The 13,840-nt window shown below is 39.9% G+C and overlaps 1 protein-coding gene and 1 pseudogene across 16 annotated transcripts in view; both read right to left on the bottom strand.

Moving 5' to 3' along the window:
• Positions 1-13,840, bottom strand: part of AUTS2 (activator of transcription and developmental regulator AUTS2) — a 1,218,095-nt gene that overhangs the window by 786,094 nt on the left and 418,161 nt on the right. The window lies entirely within an intron of this gene.
• The window catches only part of LOC147345027 (large ribosomal subunit protein eL38 pseudogene), a 54,027-nt pseudogene continuing 47,490 nt past the window's right edge, over positions 7,304-13,840 (bottom strand). Inside the window, exon 1 of the transcript XR_015154491.1 lies at positions 7,304-13,840. This exon is cut by the window's right edge and continues 47,490 nt beyond it. The product of XR_015154491.1 is annotated as a large ribosomal subunit protein eL38 pseudogene (transcript).

Raw genomic sequence — 13,840 nt, 5'->3', positions numbered from 1 at the left:
AACACGGCATGTTATTAGTTCCTCTTCCCTCACAGCCCTCTCTCCCTTTCTGTCTTCCTTGAAATCTTTCAACAAGTAAAAGAAAGGCATTTTGTAGTCACCAGAGGATAGTTTTACACTGCAGAAAAGCCAGGCAGAGAAACAGTAAGGCCATTTGTATCACAGTCCCATACAACCCAGGACAACAATGCAGTCTCAGATAAGCAGTAGTGGGATCCCTTTCTACCAGATATGACTGGATAATTAGTTCAATCCTAGACCCCGAAGAGACTAAGTCCTGCTATAATAACCAAAAGACTGTCAAAATATTCTAATGTAAGACCAAACGTCTCTAAGTCTAATTTAGAAACAAAAAACATTTCAACATTATACCATAGAGAGTTCTCTTTATAACAAGATGGGTAGCAAACTGGTTTAATCAGCAGTTTTTGATAAATCCTAAGAAGCTCACTCCCTTCCCCTCATTAAGTATGAGAGGAGTCTGGTCCTTGTTTATTTCCCACTGATCACTCTCTCCTCCTCAAACAGGAGGAGAAGGATATATGGTAGACTATTTTGTTTAAATGGGAAGACAACTGTTTTCTCTATTTTGCCTATCTGTGGATAACAAAATGAGGGAGAAAATAAGAATGAATGTGAACAGTAAACCTAACAACTGATCAAGACCAACCCACAATAGAATGATCCTATGACCATCTCGGTTCCACTTCATATGAGGCCCTTCTAAAGGAAGGTTTCCCATCCTGAATGCTTTCTTACTATTTTAAAAACAACAACAAAAAGTATTAAGGCAATTAGAGTGGGTCTTTGTTCCTCGTACCTAAACAAGTCAGAAGAGAAAGAACACAATTTCCCATACTCCCTGGGGTCTGCCTTGGTTTAGAGGACAAGAACAAAAGTAAGATGTCTTTATTATTTGTTTAACTAATGACAACCCAGTTTTCTTATATGACACTCCATTTCTAAGGGCACTAGAATTGTATCCACTGAGAACACAGCTTTGACCTAAATTATGCCTTATAGCTAGCGCTGTTACATGCCATGAAATTATTAATAGTATAATCTCTTTGAAAATGTGTATCAAAATGTAAAACACAGATTCCTTTCTACATAATGTCTTAGGTCTGGTTCAAGCATTTTAGGCAACTTCCCAGGTCATGCTGATGCTGCTAGGCCAAGGGCCATAGTTGGAGCATTACTAATACAGCCACTACTGAAAACTTAGCAGTGAGGAGAAACCCAAGGAGACAGGAGAAGCAAGGAGAGATTCAAAGAAGAAATGGTACAAGTCAGAAATACTTAAGAGACATTCAAGGAAGAGAGACCCATCGAAAAAACTCAAAGTAGTCCGAGGACAATGAGATAGTTTCAAAATCATGAAAATCAAGAGTAGTGAGTTTAAAGAAAGAAATTATTGCAATAATCCTTAAGTAATTCAAAGAAAAACATGTATCCCAGTAGTATCCACAAGCCAGCACCTTGCCATCTGCAGGGCCTTCATCTCAGGGTCAAGTCCATCTGTTTCTGTCTCTTGTTCCTTCCTTTTTTCCTCTGTCCTGCCCATTTACAAAATAAAAAGGAGCACATAGTATACTCACTCAAATATATTAAATATGAACATATTAATGTCTATGCTCTTTAAAATGGCAGCCCTTGCCTGCTAGCTGTAAAGCTCCCAAAAGAGCCACACAGTCACTGAAGTTGGGAAACTTTTCCAACTTGTCAAGACAAAACCCACTGCAGCTAACTTGCCAGAGCTCAAGTTGGCACGTGGTGAAAGGCAAGAGCCATCTACAAACATTCGAACTGTTCCCTGCCAAGCTGTAGGGAAGTGCCAACCTAGATCTCCAATTAGGCCTTGGAACAACAAGCAAGCCCTTCCAGTGTGTGCATTTTCGAACATCCGTCAGCACTGCTTCCAATGTGTGCTAGAAGGAGCCAACCTGCACAGAGGAAACTCAAAGGCTGCTCTCACCTCTGTCAAATTCCACTTCAGAGTGCCAGCAGCCGAGCAGAAGCTGCTGCTGGTGACAAAAACGAAGCAAGGGAAGGTGGAAGACAATGGCTGGGAGCCACCAAGAAGGGGGAAGAATGTGATTAGGACAAGCTTCTGCAGATGAGGCCAGCTCCCCAGTGAAACCAAGGAGAGCTGCCTCGCCTTTCTTCTAGTGAAAACCTGGCTGCAGATTAAGTAGTGGGCACCACCTGAAGTCCTGTATGCCAGACCTGCAGCTGCACTATCCATCCTCTGAGAATGATCCATCTGTGGACCGAGCCAGAACATTAGGGGTTTGGCAGCAGACAAGGAAGCAATCCATCAGTAAGAAAAAAAAAAGGTCAGAGGGCACTGCGAGATGACCCTCCTTACAACTTTCATGCCTAGTTCAGAAACTAGTCTGCTGGGCATAGTAATGGTAATCCCATCCACTTTTAGTTATCTAATCTGAAAACCCAGGTGGCTTGCCCAACATTCTGAACTGCCTATTTTGAAAATATGCCTTGGTGAAAAAAGCATGAAGATACCAAATTCTTCAGCCAAGTACAACACTGCAAAATAAGCAAGGATGATAGTAAGGGCGGAAATACTAGAAAAACAAGAGAACACAGAAAAAGGAAGACAGATGAAGGTTTGAATCTTGAGCTTAATCACCGAAAAGCCAGCAACTCGTTGAGCCTTAGTTTCTTTACCCGTAAAGTAACTCTATGCAATCTGTGGAGTATTACATGTCAAAAGTATTACATGAGGTCATAAGTATATAAAGTTTCCAAGAGAACACACACACACATAACATGTGCTCAATCACTGCTAGCTATTATTGTGATTATTGTTACCTGAAGTTAAATATTTAACACTAAGGATGCCCCATAAACTCATTTGTGTGTGTGAGAGAGAGAGACATACGAAACATGAATGAGAGACTGTGATGGTTAAGTTCATGTTTCAACTTGGCAAGGCTGTTGCAGCAGGTTATTTAATCAAACATGAGTTTAGGTGTTGCTGTGAAGGTATTCTGCAGATGTGGTTAAAGTCTACAATTAGTTGACTTTAAATAAAGGAGGTTACCCTCAATAATACAGGTGGGCCTCATCCACTCAGTTGAAGGCCTTAGGAACAAAAACTAAGGTTTCCCAGAAAAGAAAAAAAAACCTGCCTTAAGATTATAGCATCCACTCCTGTCAAGTTTCCAGCCTGCAGCCTGCCCTACAGATTTTGATCTTGCTGGTTCCGACAATCAAGTGACCCAATTCCTTAAAATAAACCTCTTCTCTCTCTCTCACACACACACACATATATACACACCCTACCCACCCACCCTCCTATTGGTTCTGTTTCTCTGTAGAACACCAACTCATACAGAGATAGGGAGAAACAGACCCACAGACCAACAGAGATAAAGACGAAGAGAAGAAATAAAGAGAAATAAAAGGAGAGGAGAGAAAAACATAAATTAGGTGGAACTATTTAAAGAGGTAGGGGCTCGCTGTGTAATTACTCTATAATTAATGGATTTGCTCACAGCACTGCCCTAACCAAGTTAACCAACATTCAGAGGCTTTAAAGCAACATTGTTTATAGTTTGATTGCAGTGTCACATAATACATGTTGATCTCAATTCACTACCTACTCGCTTCACTTTGCCACCCGTTACCTGCTTGTTTCAAGGCATACTGCTGCATCAAAATTATTTTAAGATATAATTAAGGCTGACTACATTAAAGTAACTTAGTTTTCTAGTAAATTGGCCAGAACTTCCTTTTCAACCCAGCCCCTGGTCTTTACTTAAAAGCCAGGCAAAAATGTTAATCATTAAAATAAAATGTTTAAGAATCCAAAATTGTAAGGGAAAATGAAAAGAAAAACCCTGGCGGTAGTGCAAACGCACTCCTAAAATTACTCTCATCTGTTTCAATGAGACTTGTCTGCCCATGAAATTAGTCTTGATTTATATATACATTCTTATCTAAACACAGTCTTATCTAAATACAGTTTATAACCCTCTTTTGTAGTCACTGAAGTTTCTCTTGAGGTATTATATAAAGACATTACAGATAACAGGGATAGAGGGAAAAGTTCTTAAGGATCTCTGACTTAACATTTTTTCCTTTATGGGTCATCATCCTTTTAATTGTACAGAAGCTATATTTGGTTGGCCTGGATTTGCAGCAGAATGGACACCCAGATAGATTTAACTCAGAATCTATCCCCTAGAGTCTCATGTTAGTATGTTTATTATTTCACTTGCAAATCAATTCAATGAATTTAAAGAGTGTTTAGTTTTAGTTTAGTGAATGTTGCTTCCAATTCTATAACAAAATTCCAAAATAAATGAATAAATAAATAAGTAAAACACCATCCATAAATCTTTACTGTGGACCAGGAAGTTTTCTAAGTGCTTTGCATTAACCAACTCATTGCCCCCACTTTACAGATAAGGTCATCAAGGCCAGTGAAGTTGAGAAAGTTGCTCATGGTCACATGATTGACAGGGAGCAGGCTCCAAATCCTGGAACCTTTTCCTTCCTTCCATCAACATACCATCTCTTCACACAGAAACAGAGTGACACAGATCCATTCTGATCTCCAGAAAGGAAATTAAGGAAACGACATTCACCAGGAAGACCAGCTAGTAATGCTGTGAGGAACTAGCAAAGCTATCATTTGGCTTTAAAGTGACACAGTTGTTAATGATCTCACTGAACTCAAGTTTCTCTGTTTCTCCAAAGGATTAGAAATAAAGATCTATTCATCATCAGTGATAATGATCTAATAAAAAAACACACTGAAGTCAAAGTGCATCAAGAAATCACCTGTTAGAGGGCTGCCTGTACAAATGCTTAGTTAGTTAAGAGTTAATCGGTAAAAGGCAAACCATTCAGCACTACACCCACAAGGAATGTTACTTCTCAGGCCTTTCACTCCTTTAACTAAATGGCTGTCTTGCTTAACTGTCCTCTTTGAAGTGATTTATTGAATCATGAAGGCATTAAAATCTATTAGCCTAACACCCACAAAAGTTCAGGGAACAGCATCTGTGTCATAAATAGTAACAAGCAGAGGCTTCTCCCAGATACTACCTACAGATTTACTCATCAGTCCTGGATTTTGGACAGCTGTGAGATTCTCCTTCGATTCAGTTACTAGCAACTCTTCCTTTCCTCTGCTGTTTTGACCAATTATGGCAGATTGGGAAATATGTTGTCTAGTGGCCTCTTCTTATATCAATATTTGATTGCTCTCCACGTAAAACATGCCATTAAGTTAATCAGAAATTGACACTCGCCCACAAACACCTTTTAAACAGGTCAAATTAAGATAAAAGTCCATGCTTTTTGCCTCTGTGAAACTGGGACACCAAACCAAACATTAATGTCAGCTTACAGATTAAATGTCATTAAAGGCAATTTGTCACCTCCACACATTTATCTCAATCTAATAATTAGCTAAAGGTCAGAGATAAACCTGTGTATCTGAATCCACATTCCCTTTCCTTCAGGATGCAAAGCAAGGCTGAAGGTGGTATGCAAATTTGGATAATCTTAAATCAACAAGCCAATTTCGAAAAATTCAACAAGGATTAAATACAAGGTGGGGGCGGGGGCAGGGGCGGGCAGTGACCCAAGAAAACACAGACCCAGGAGCACAGGGAAGAACATGCTGTAAGTCCTTAAATTCTGGGCATCACAGTTTTATGAAATCACTTTTCCTATCTACTCTACCCCTAACCCATCTCATAGCTTGACCCTTTCCACATTAGTTTACCACAGTCAATGTGTGAAGCACTTCTGTTCTGTCTGCATGCTGCCATGTAGAAAATAAATTTCTGAGAGTAATGAATTTGGGGTGCCCAGTCTGGAGTAGTGGAACCCAGTGAGAAAAAAACCTCTTCTCCCTTGCTCCTCCTTCCCTCTCTTTCAGCTTCACACTTCTCAGAACATAACCTTCCAGTTAACAGAAAATATTTTAAAAGCTGGTTAATTCTGATAGACACAAAATCCAGTTAATTAAAAGAAAAACTTCCAATGGATGACCTTAAGAGAAGCTAGAAACTGTCCTATAGCATTTTCAGTTGGGAAAAAATTCATGAGGGTGGGGACAGAGGGTGCAGGAAAGAAGAAAGGGAAGTGGGAACCACGCATGAGAATTCTGGCTAAGATAAAAAGGCATGGACTCTACCCTTTGGAGCCCTCAAGATTCATTCAACAACAACAAAATCTATTCCGATGTGCAAACATACTGTGAATATAATAATAAACTACACATAGTCACTGCCCTCATGAATTAACAGTCTCTCATCTGAAGAGTTAAAACAACAGCTGATTGCTGTAGAATGTTTAAACTGCCAACTTTCAGGAAACTCTAGGCAGCAGATCTTAAGAGATGCCCTTGACCCCTGTGGGGATGCAGGCAAGAATGGAAGTAGGGTTTCTTCAAAAGGCAACTCCACAGTTTTGGTTTCCTGGTATTACATTCCATTAAGTGCCTTTCTAAAACAATGTTTAGTTTCAGTGTGGGAAGAGGTATAAGTGGGTGGCAGGAACCTGACAGAGGTTCTGCGTAGAGGAACGGAATCTCAAGTAGATGACATGTCCTATTTATCAGTGAGTCTCTGTGTTTGGCAAAGAGTAGACTTTCACAAATAATTTTGGAAGATCTGCTCCACAATCAAGTTGAACTAACAGTCTCTTTTACCTTCCTCCTTTATCCATCATGGATAGACACTGACTAGTGTGTGTCCAGTCTGAACATGACCATAAGCTGAAGGAAAATCCAGTGTTAGAACTAAGTGATGGGGTATTCTGGTAAACTGATGAGATTCATCAGGGGAGGAGCTGTTACAGAACCAAAGGAATAAGAGATCCAAAATATGTTGCTGTATGCCCCACAAATCACATGAAACCGTTATGTGAATTTTTTATATCAACAAATCATCTGGTAACAATAATACTAACATCCAAAGAACACTCATACATGTCCGGCACTAGTCTAAAAGTTTAACTATTATGAGCTCATTTAACTGTCTCACCAGCTCTATTAGGCAGGTGGTTTAACTAAATTCATCAAGGTAACAGTGACAGTAACAGAGCCAAGGCTGAACCAACCCAGAAGCTCCAACTTCAGAGTCTGTGTTCAAACCACTACATTACACCTCAACTCTTCTCTTACTAAGAATGTTATTGACCAATCAATGAAAATAAACATAAATGAAGTTAGGCAAACCAGTGTATAACAGAAAAAGGGAGGACAACCACAAAAACTGTTTTAAAGGTAAGACTTCAGACTTCTTTCTTCTACCATAAGCAACTCACCAAAGCAAGTTGCAAGTAGATCTCATGTCATATTAGAATATACCACAAATTAAGTCAGATTTATTGAGCACTACTTGCTATTTATAAGGAATCTGGTTATGAAAAACTTGGAAAACCAGGATCTCTTTGGCAGAGAAAAGAGTCAATGACATAGAGAAGAGATTTAAACAGAAAAAAAGAAAAAGAAAAATCAGTGAAGTTTCAGCCGCAGCTTGGCTATAATAAGTTATCTTGAACAGTCATTTCTCTTTTATGGCTCTCAGTTTCCTGACTTATAAAATCAAGAGGTTAAAGCAGGTCCCTGGTATACTTTTTAGTCCATATAAGGTACGGTTTTTGTGAAATCCAGATGCTCGCTGATTTTAAGGACGACTAGTCCAGCTGCACTTTATTACACTGAATATGCTTTATTTAATCCCTTCAACTGTGAATGCACAATTCAGCACACAAAGCAAAAAGGAAGATATAAAGGATGGTAGTTACAGAAAAAATTTTAAAAGGATACTATACTGAGAAACTTCATGGACAGCCCCCAAAAGGGGTTAAAAAAACATACACACAAAAACTATTTCCAGATATAGGAACTAAACTGGGAAAGTGATTTGCATTTCTATGGGAGGCTTGATGATGGTTTGATGTGGGGAGGCTGCATGAAACAGAGACCAAGGAACTGAAAAGAACATTGAGGGAAAAAACAAAACCTAGATTCTATGCTCAATCTTCCTTGCAGGCTCTCAGGATGAGTTCTGAAGAGTCAATTAACCTTCTCATTCCTGAATTTATTTCCAAATTGTCCACTTCACCCTTGCAAATAATTCCAAATGTGATCAGTTTTTTAAAAAAATATTTAAAAGAAGAAAAAAAAAAAATTACATAACTGAGTGTTTCCCAATTCTCATTCTAAAGACTGCCTTCCGTAGGTACTTCAGCTATGATGGCCAATTTGACTTTACTGGAGAAAAAAAATCTGGAAATACTTGTATATGAACAGAAAGCCTTCTGTGGTTGAACAGGCCATAGCAGCCCCAGGAGAGATTCTCCATCTAACCCTCTGCAGGGCACAGAACCAGCTCTGAAGCCGATTCGTGGGAATCCTTGTTTGCACAAGTCACGGGCATTCGGCCTTTCGTGAAATGACAGCATGAAGCTCAGAGGAACACCACTGTGCCCTGCAGCTGTGGCCAAGACTGCAATGTTTAAAGGTTACAGTGATTAAGCACTGTGATTAATTTAGTCTCAGCAAAATCAATTCCACTCAACCACAAATCTCTAATTTACATACCGGAGCAAGCTAAACTTGATTCTGATCAATATAATTTGAAATGTATGATAATCTCCCATCCTCCTGTTCCCAACCTCTCCCTCTCCCCATAAAGAAAGGTTTTATTGGGAAATCACAGAAAAATAAAATTTACATTCATTTTGGAAAAGTTAACACAATCTTTGATTTGGCTAAATATTATTTTATGTCCTTGACGTGGTCATGTATCGATGTGAGAGTTGGACTGTGAAGAAGGCTGAGCACCAAAGAATTGATGCTTTTGAACTGTGGTGTTGGAGAAGGCTCTTGAGAGTCCCTTGGACTGCAAGGAGATCCAACCAGTCCACTCTGAAGGAGATCAGCCCTGGGATTTCTTTGGAAGGAATGATGCTAAAGCTGAAACTCCAGTACTTTGGCCACCTCATGCGAAGAGTTGACTCATCGGAAAAGACTCTGATGCTGGGAGGGATTGGGGGCAGGAGGAGAAGGGGACGACAGAGGATGAGATGGCTGGATGGCATCACCGACTCGATGGACGTGAGTTTGAGTGAACTCTGGGAGTTGGTGATGGACAGGGAGGCCTGGAGTGCTGTGATTCATGGGGTCGCAAAGAGTCGGACACGACTGAGCGACTGAACTAAACTGAACTGGCCATGTTTCAAGCAGCAGAATGTACTGAACTTTAACCTAGATTGCTGCATAATGCTAGAGACACAGAAATCTCCTAGAAGTTGAGGCTTTATGTCATTGCCTCAGCAGTCTCTATCATACATACCAGCTCAAAAACACCACCAGACTATGTCATGTTTACTGGTGTATCATACCCATTTCTATAAAAATATCAAAAAGTTTGTCAGTGAAATGTACTTGACATTACTTTCCGTTCTCTCCATGGTGGGGCCACACAATGTGTGAAGAGAAAGGAATGAAAGGACAGAAGCAAGTGAGATGACACCCTGTTTACAGTCCTTCGCTGACCAAGCATCAAGAATTCCCAGCTTCTGTGTGGACTCTTCAGATCAACTTTAGCCCACAAAAGCTACCAGAATGGTTCACTTTATAGTCACCTCTCCATCCCCAAAAACCTTCACTAGAACTACCGACCACACAATCCTAATCGTTAAATGAAAAAATATTACTAAAAGGAGGCCGAGGTAATATACAGAAGGAAATATAGAAACTCCACCCCTCAGTCAATTACATGTCACTAAATTAACACAGAATATTTCTGTCAAAGTGATCCTCTTAAAATGAGGATCACTTCCCTCACTTTTGTTTTTAATGTAACAAGTCACCTCTATCCCCGAGAAAACATTTCCTTGACCATTAGAACAACTGTCTATTCTTTCTTCTTTCTTTAATAACTGATTGTAGAGTATGAGTTCTGCTTTTACTTAAAGTCTTTGTATACTTCTCTTAATATATTGAGATCTGCCTTCCATGCTTCTGAAATTTTTCTCCCAAAAGGAAGCAATCATAACATTCTGAAACCAAGTAGTCCTGTTTCAGCTTCACAGCTGCAATAATTACAAATATGGACATTACTCTGAATTTGAGTTTTGAACAACTGCAGGCAGGGAGATTGAGAATTCAACCCTCTGTGTCTAAACACAAGGCAAAAAATGATGACCAGCTGATGCTGAAAAACATCAATATTTACAGAATAAAATTCAGACAGAACTACAATAGAGACATTTGCCTCAGCCATGGACACTTAACTGCTTTAATAATTTTGCTTAAAAGGAGATACGGGTAATTCATTCGAGAATTAAATTTCATTTTGTTTGGTGTATTGTTCATAGTCAGTGCATATTATTTCTTTGCATGAACTGTGAATCAAGAAGAAAATCCTCTCACAACATGGATTGTGTCACTTCAACTAATTCTTTTCTTATTGTCCTTGTAAAGCTTCTGGTAAAAGGACTCTGCCATTTATTGAGGAGATTATCATACTATGTTATCTATAGTGGTTACAAATGTGAACTCAGAATTCAGATACATCTGCCCTTAAATTCCAGCTCAGTCACTTAACAGCTGGGAGATTTTGTACAATTATTGAACCTCAACTTTTTTGCATCTACATCCTTAAAGGTGGGGATAATGACAGTACCCAGTTCGCTAAATTTTAATGAGGGCTAGGGGATGACAGAGGATGAGATGGCTGGATGGCATCACCAACTCGATGGACGTGAGTTTCAGTGAACTCTGGGAGTTGGTGATGGACAGGGAGGCCCGGTGCGCTGCAATTCATGGGGTCGAAAAGAGTCGGACACAACTGAGCGACTGAACTGAACTGAAGCGAGATCATTCCTTCAGTCACAGTATCTGGCTCATGGTGAAGACTGAACAAAATTGTTCACTTCTTACTGTTGACCATTCTTATCAGGCACTATCATGGGAACAGGGGATATAAGGACAAGTTAAGACTGCCTTCTCAGCTGAGACAGCCATATGAGCTCTTGCCTAGGAAAAACACAAATGTAACACAGGACTCTAGGGGGAGTGGGCAGGGGAGAGCAGCCACCAGATTTCATCTCTTCACATTTAAGCCAGTGCTGCTTGGTTACAATAAAGCAGATGAAACTGCTAGCACCACAGAACAGCTGGACACAGAACCCCTAAGAGACGCAGAAGAAACACCGTGTTCATAGTTTTCAATTTCTGATAAAATGGTAACAGTTTAGTCCTGCATAAACTGTGGCTGCCTCAAAAGAAAGACACCACGTAACAGCAAGCACCTTGTTTGAAAAGTCTTTGTTTGGAGTCACCTGCAGGAACAAGCCCTGGGAAGCTATCCACACTGGTTCCACTGCACCAGGTAGATTACCTGCTGGGCAACGTAATCTGAAACTTCCTGTGCCAACGCCACAGCAAGAACACCTACTGAACACGACACTTCAAGCCGTTATCTCCCTACAATCACCTGTCATCTGAAGAGGCACATATGTCTGTACACAGGTGCAAAGGAAGCAAAAGGCCTTGTGTGTCAGTGAGCACATGAGAGAACTACTGAAAATCTGAGAGCAAGAGGAAATAATAATACAGTACTCAGAAGAAAAGCAAGTGAAACTAAGTTCAGTATTGAGATCTTGATTCATTGAACACATACACTTAGAGAACTGGATGAAATACCGGAGTAGACAATGACACATGAGAAGACCTCGATCATTTCTGAGGAGGCAAGTTTTGTGTTTAAGTTCTCTTTTTTCCACCATCAAAACCATCCCCGGAAAACAAGAGCACAAGAGTTAAGAGGAACGATTTTGCTTGGATATAGGCCTTTCCTTTCTAATCCTCCTAATTAGTTAAGAGCAACGCCTCATTTGGTGCTTCACTGGATTTAAGATGTTTGTCTCTCTAAGCTCCTGTTTAACCTGAGAGCAGAGAGTGGGCTTCAGTTCACAGTCAAGTCTTCCATGGGGAACAATATCTAACTAGAATCTCGTAATACTTTGCTTGTTATTACTTTCGTTTTTACAGTTATTGTCTTACAGCAAGTGATACTTGCCATCTGTCTATTACAGAGACATAATATTCTTTTTAAATAAATTTGTTTAGGCAAAAAAGAAAAACCAAAACGAGTTAGTTGGAAAAAATCTGCTGAATAAGTAACTGTAGAGATGGAACTCCAAAATGGCAAGAGCTGAGGAAGACAATAGGGGTCCTTGGCTAATATAGTTATTACTTCATGGCAAATGGATGGGGAAACACGGCAACAGTGACAGACTTTTTTCTTGGGCTTCAAGATTACTGAGGACAGTGACTGCAGTCATAAAATTAAAAGATACTCGCTCCCTGGAAGAAAAGCTACAACAAACCTAGACAGCGTATAAAAAGCAGAGACATCACTTTGTCAACAAAGGTCCATAGTGTGAAAGCTATGGTTTTTCCAGTAGTCATGTACGAATGTGAGAGTTGGACTATAAAGAAAGCTGACTGCTAAAGAATTGATGTTTTCGACCTGTGGTGCTGGAGAAGACTCTTGAGTGTCCCTTGAATAGCAAGGACATCAAACCAGTCAATCCTAAGGGAAATCAACCCTGAGTACTCATTGGAAGCTCTCATACTTTGGCAACCTGAATGCAAAGAGCTGACTCACTGGAAAAGACCTTGATGCTGGGAAAGACTGAGGGCAGGAGGACAAGGGGGTGAGACAGGATGAGATGGTTGGATGGCATCACTGACTCAAAGCACATGAGTTTGAGCAAACTCCAGGAGATGGTGAAGGACAGGGAATTCTGGTGTGCTGCAGTCCATGAGGTCACAGAGTCGGACAGGACTTAAAAGACAAGAGAAAGAGGAGAAACTGAAAGCTCCCTCCACAGTTCATCCTAACTATGTCCATCTCCCATTCTGCCTTCCATGGGTCAACACTGAGTTTCATTAAGTCAGTTAAATGTGGAAAAGAGGAATACACAGTGAGGTTACTAAAAGAACTATTCAATCCAATAGTTCTTCCTCTACATGGGGGAATGTAGGAGAGCTGGAAGTGATGTTCGCTTTAGCAGAATTCCCAGTTCCCACATTAGAGATCCTTCTCATCTCTGCTGGCTGCTCTCAGTTTAACAGGATATGAATTTCAGGAGACCGGATTTATTTTCCCAAGCCAAGTTAGTCCTCGAGGTTTAGACAGTCAGTAAATTGTTGCCACCAGCTTTAGGAAAGGAAGCAAGTTTTCAGTAACAGAAAGATTAATAAGTCAAGTCACAGAAAGATTAATAATCAAATCATTGTTCACTGCGTCACAGGTAGGTACAGCTGCAAGCCTGTGGCAAAAATAATCTTTCAGTTTCCAGCTGCATCTCCACATTTCTACCCCTTGCTGCACCAAACTTTAAAGAGAACTAAATGCTTCCAGTTTCTTCCAGTAGAGAGTGTTTTCCCTGAAATGAGCTAATGTCTATAAAAAGCAACCATATGGAAATTTCCTGTATAAAATATTCTTTCTCCTAAGTTCTCCATGCCCACAAAACACATACATATACACACAAACCTATTTACCAGCACTTAATTCTCTATAACCCAAGCTCTACAAAATCCTTTTGTTAAACTACCACTTGTTTGATTTTTTTATCCCCATAGCAGAAATACCTTAAATTATAAATACAACTCAGTTATCTGATCTGAAAAACCATCGTCACATAGTGATCATATCAAGAGTTTTCTTTCAATTGAAGTACATGGACAAAAAAATTTTGTCTCAGTGTCAGCGGGGAGTGCTTTCAGATATTAAGCTTAATCTGATCTTCCTGATTGCGAAGGCAAAGGCAA

This window comes from Bos grunniens, chromosome 25, assembly GCF_055505025.1.
Source record: "Bos grunniens cultivar Pamir isolate PY7600 chromosome 25, Bosgru_T2T1.0, whole genome shotgun sequence".
NCBI lineage: Eukaryota > Metazoa > Chordata > Mammalia > Artiodactyla > Bovidae > Bos > Bos grunniens.
This window is presented reverse-complemented; position numbering and strand designations above follow the sequence as displayed.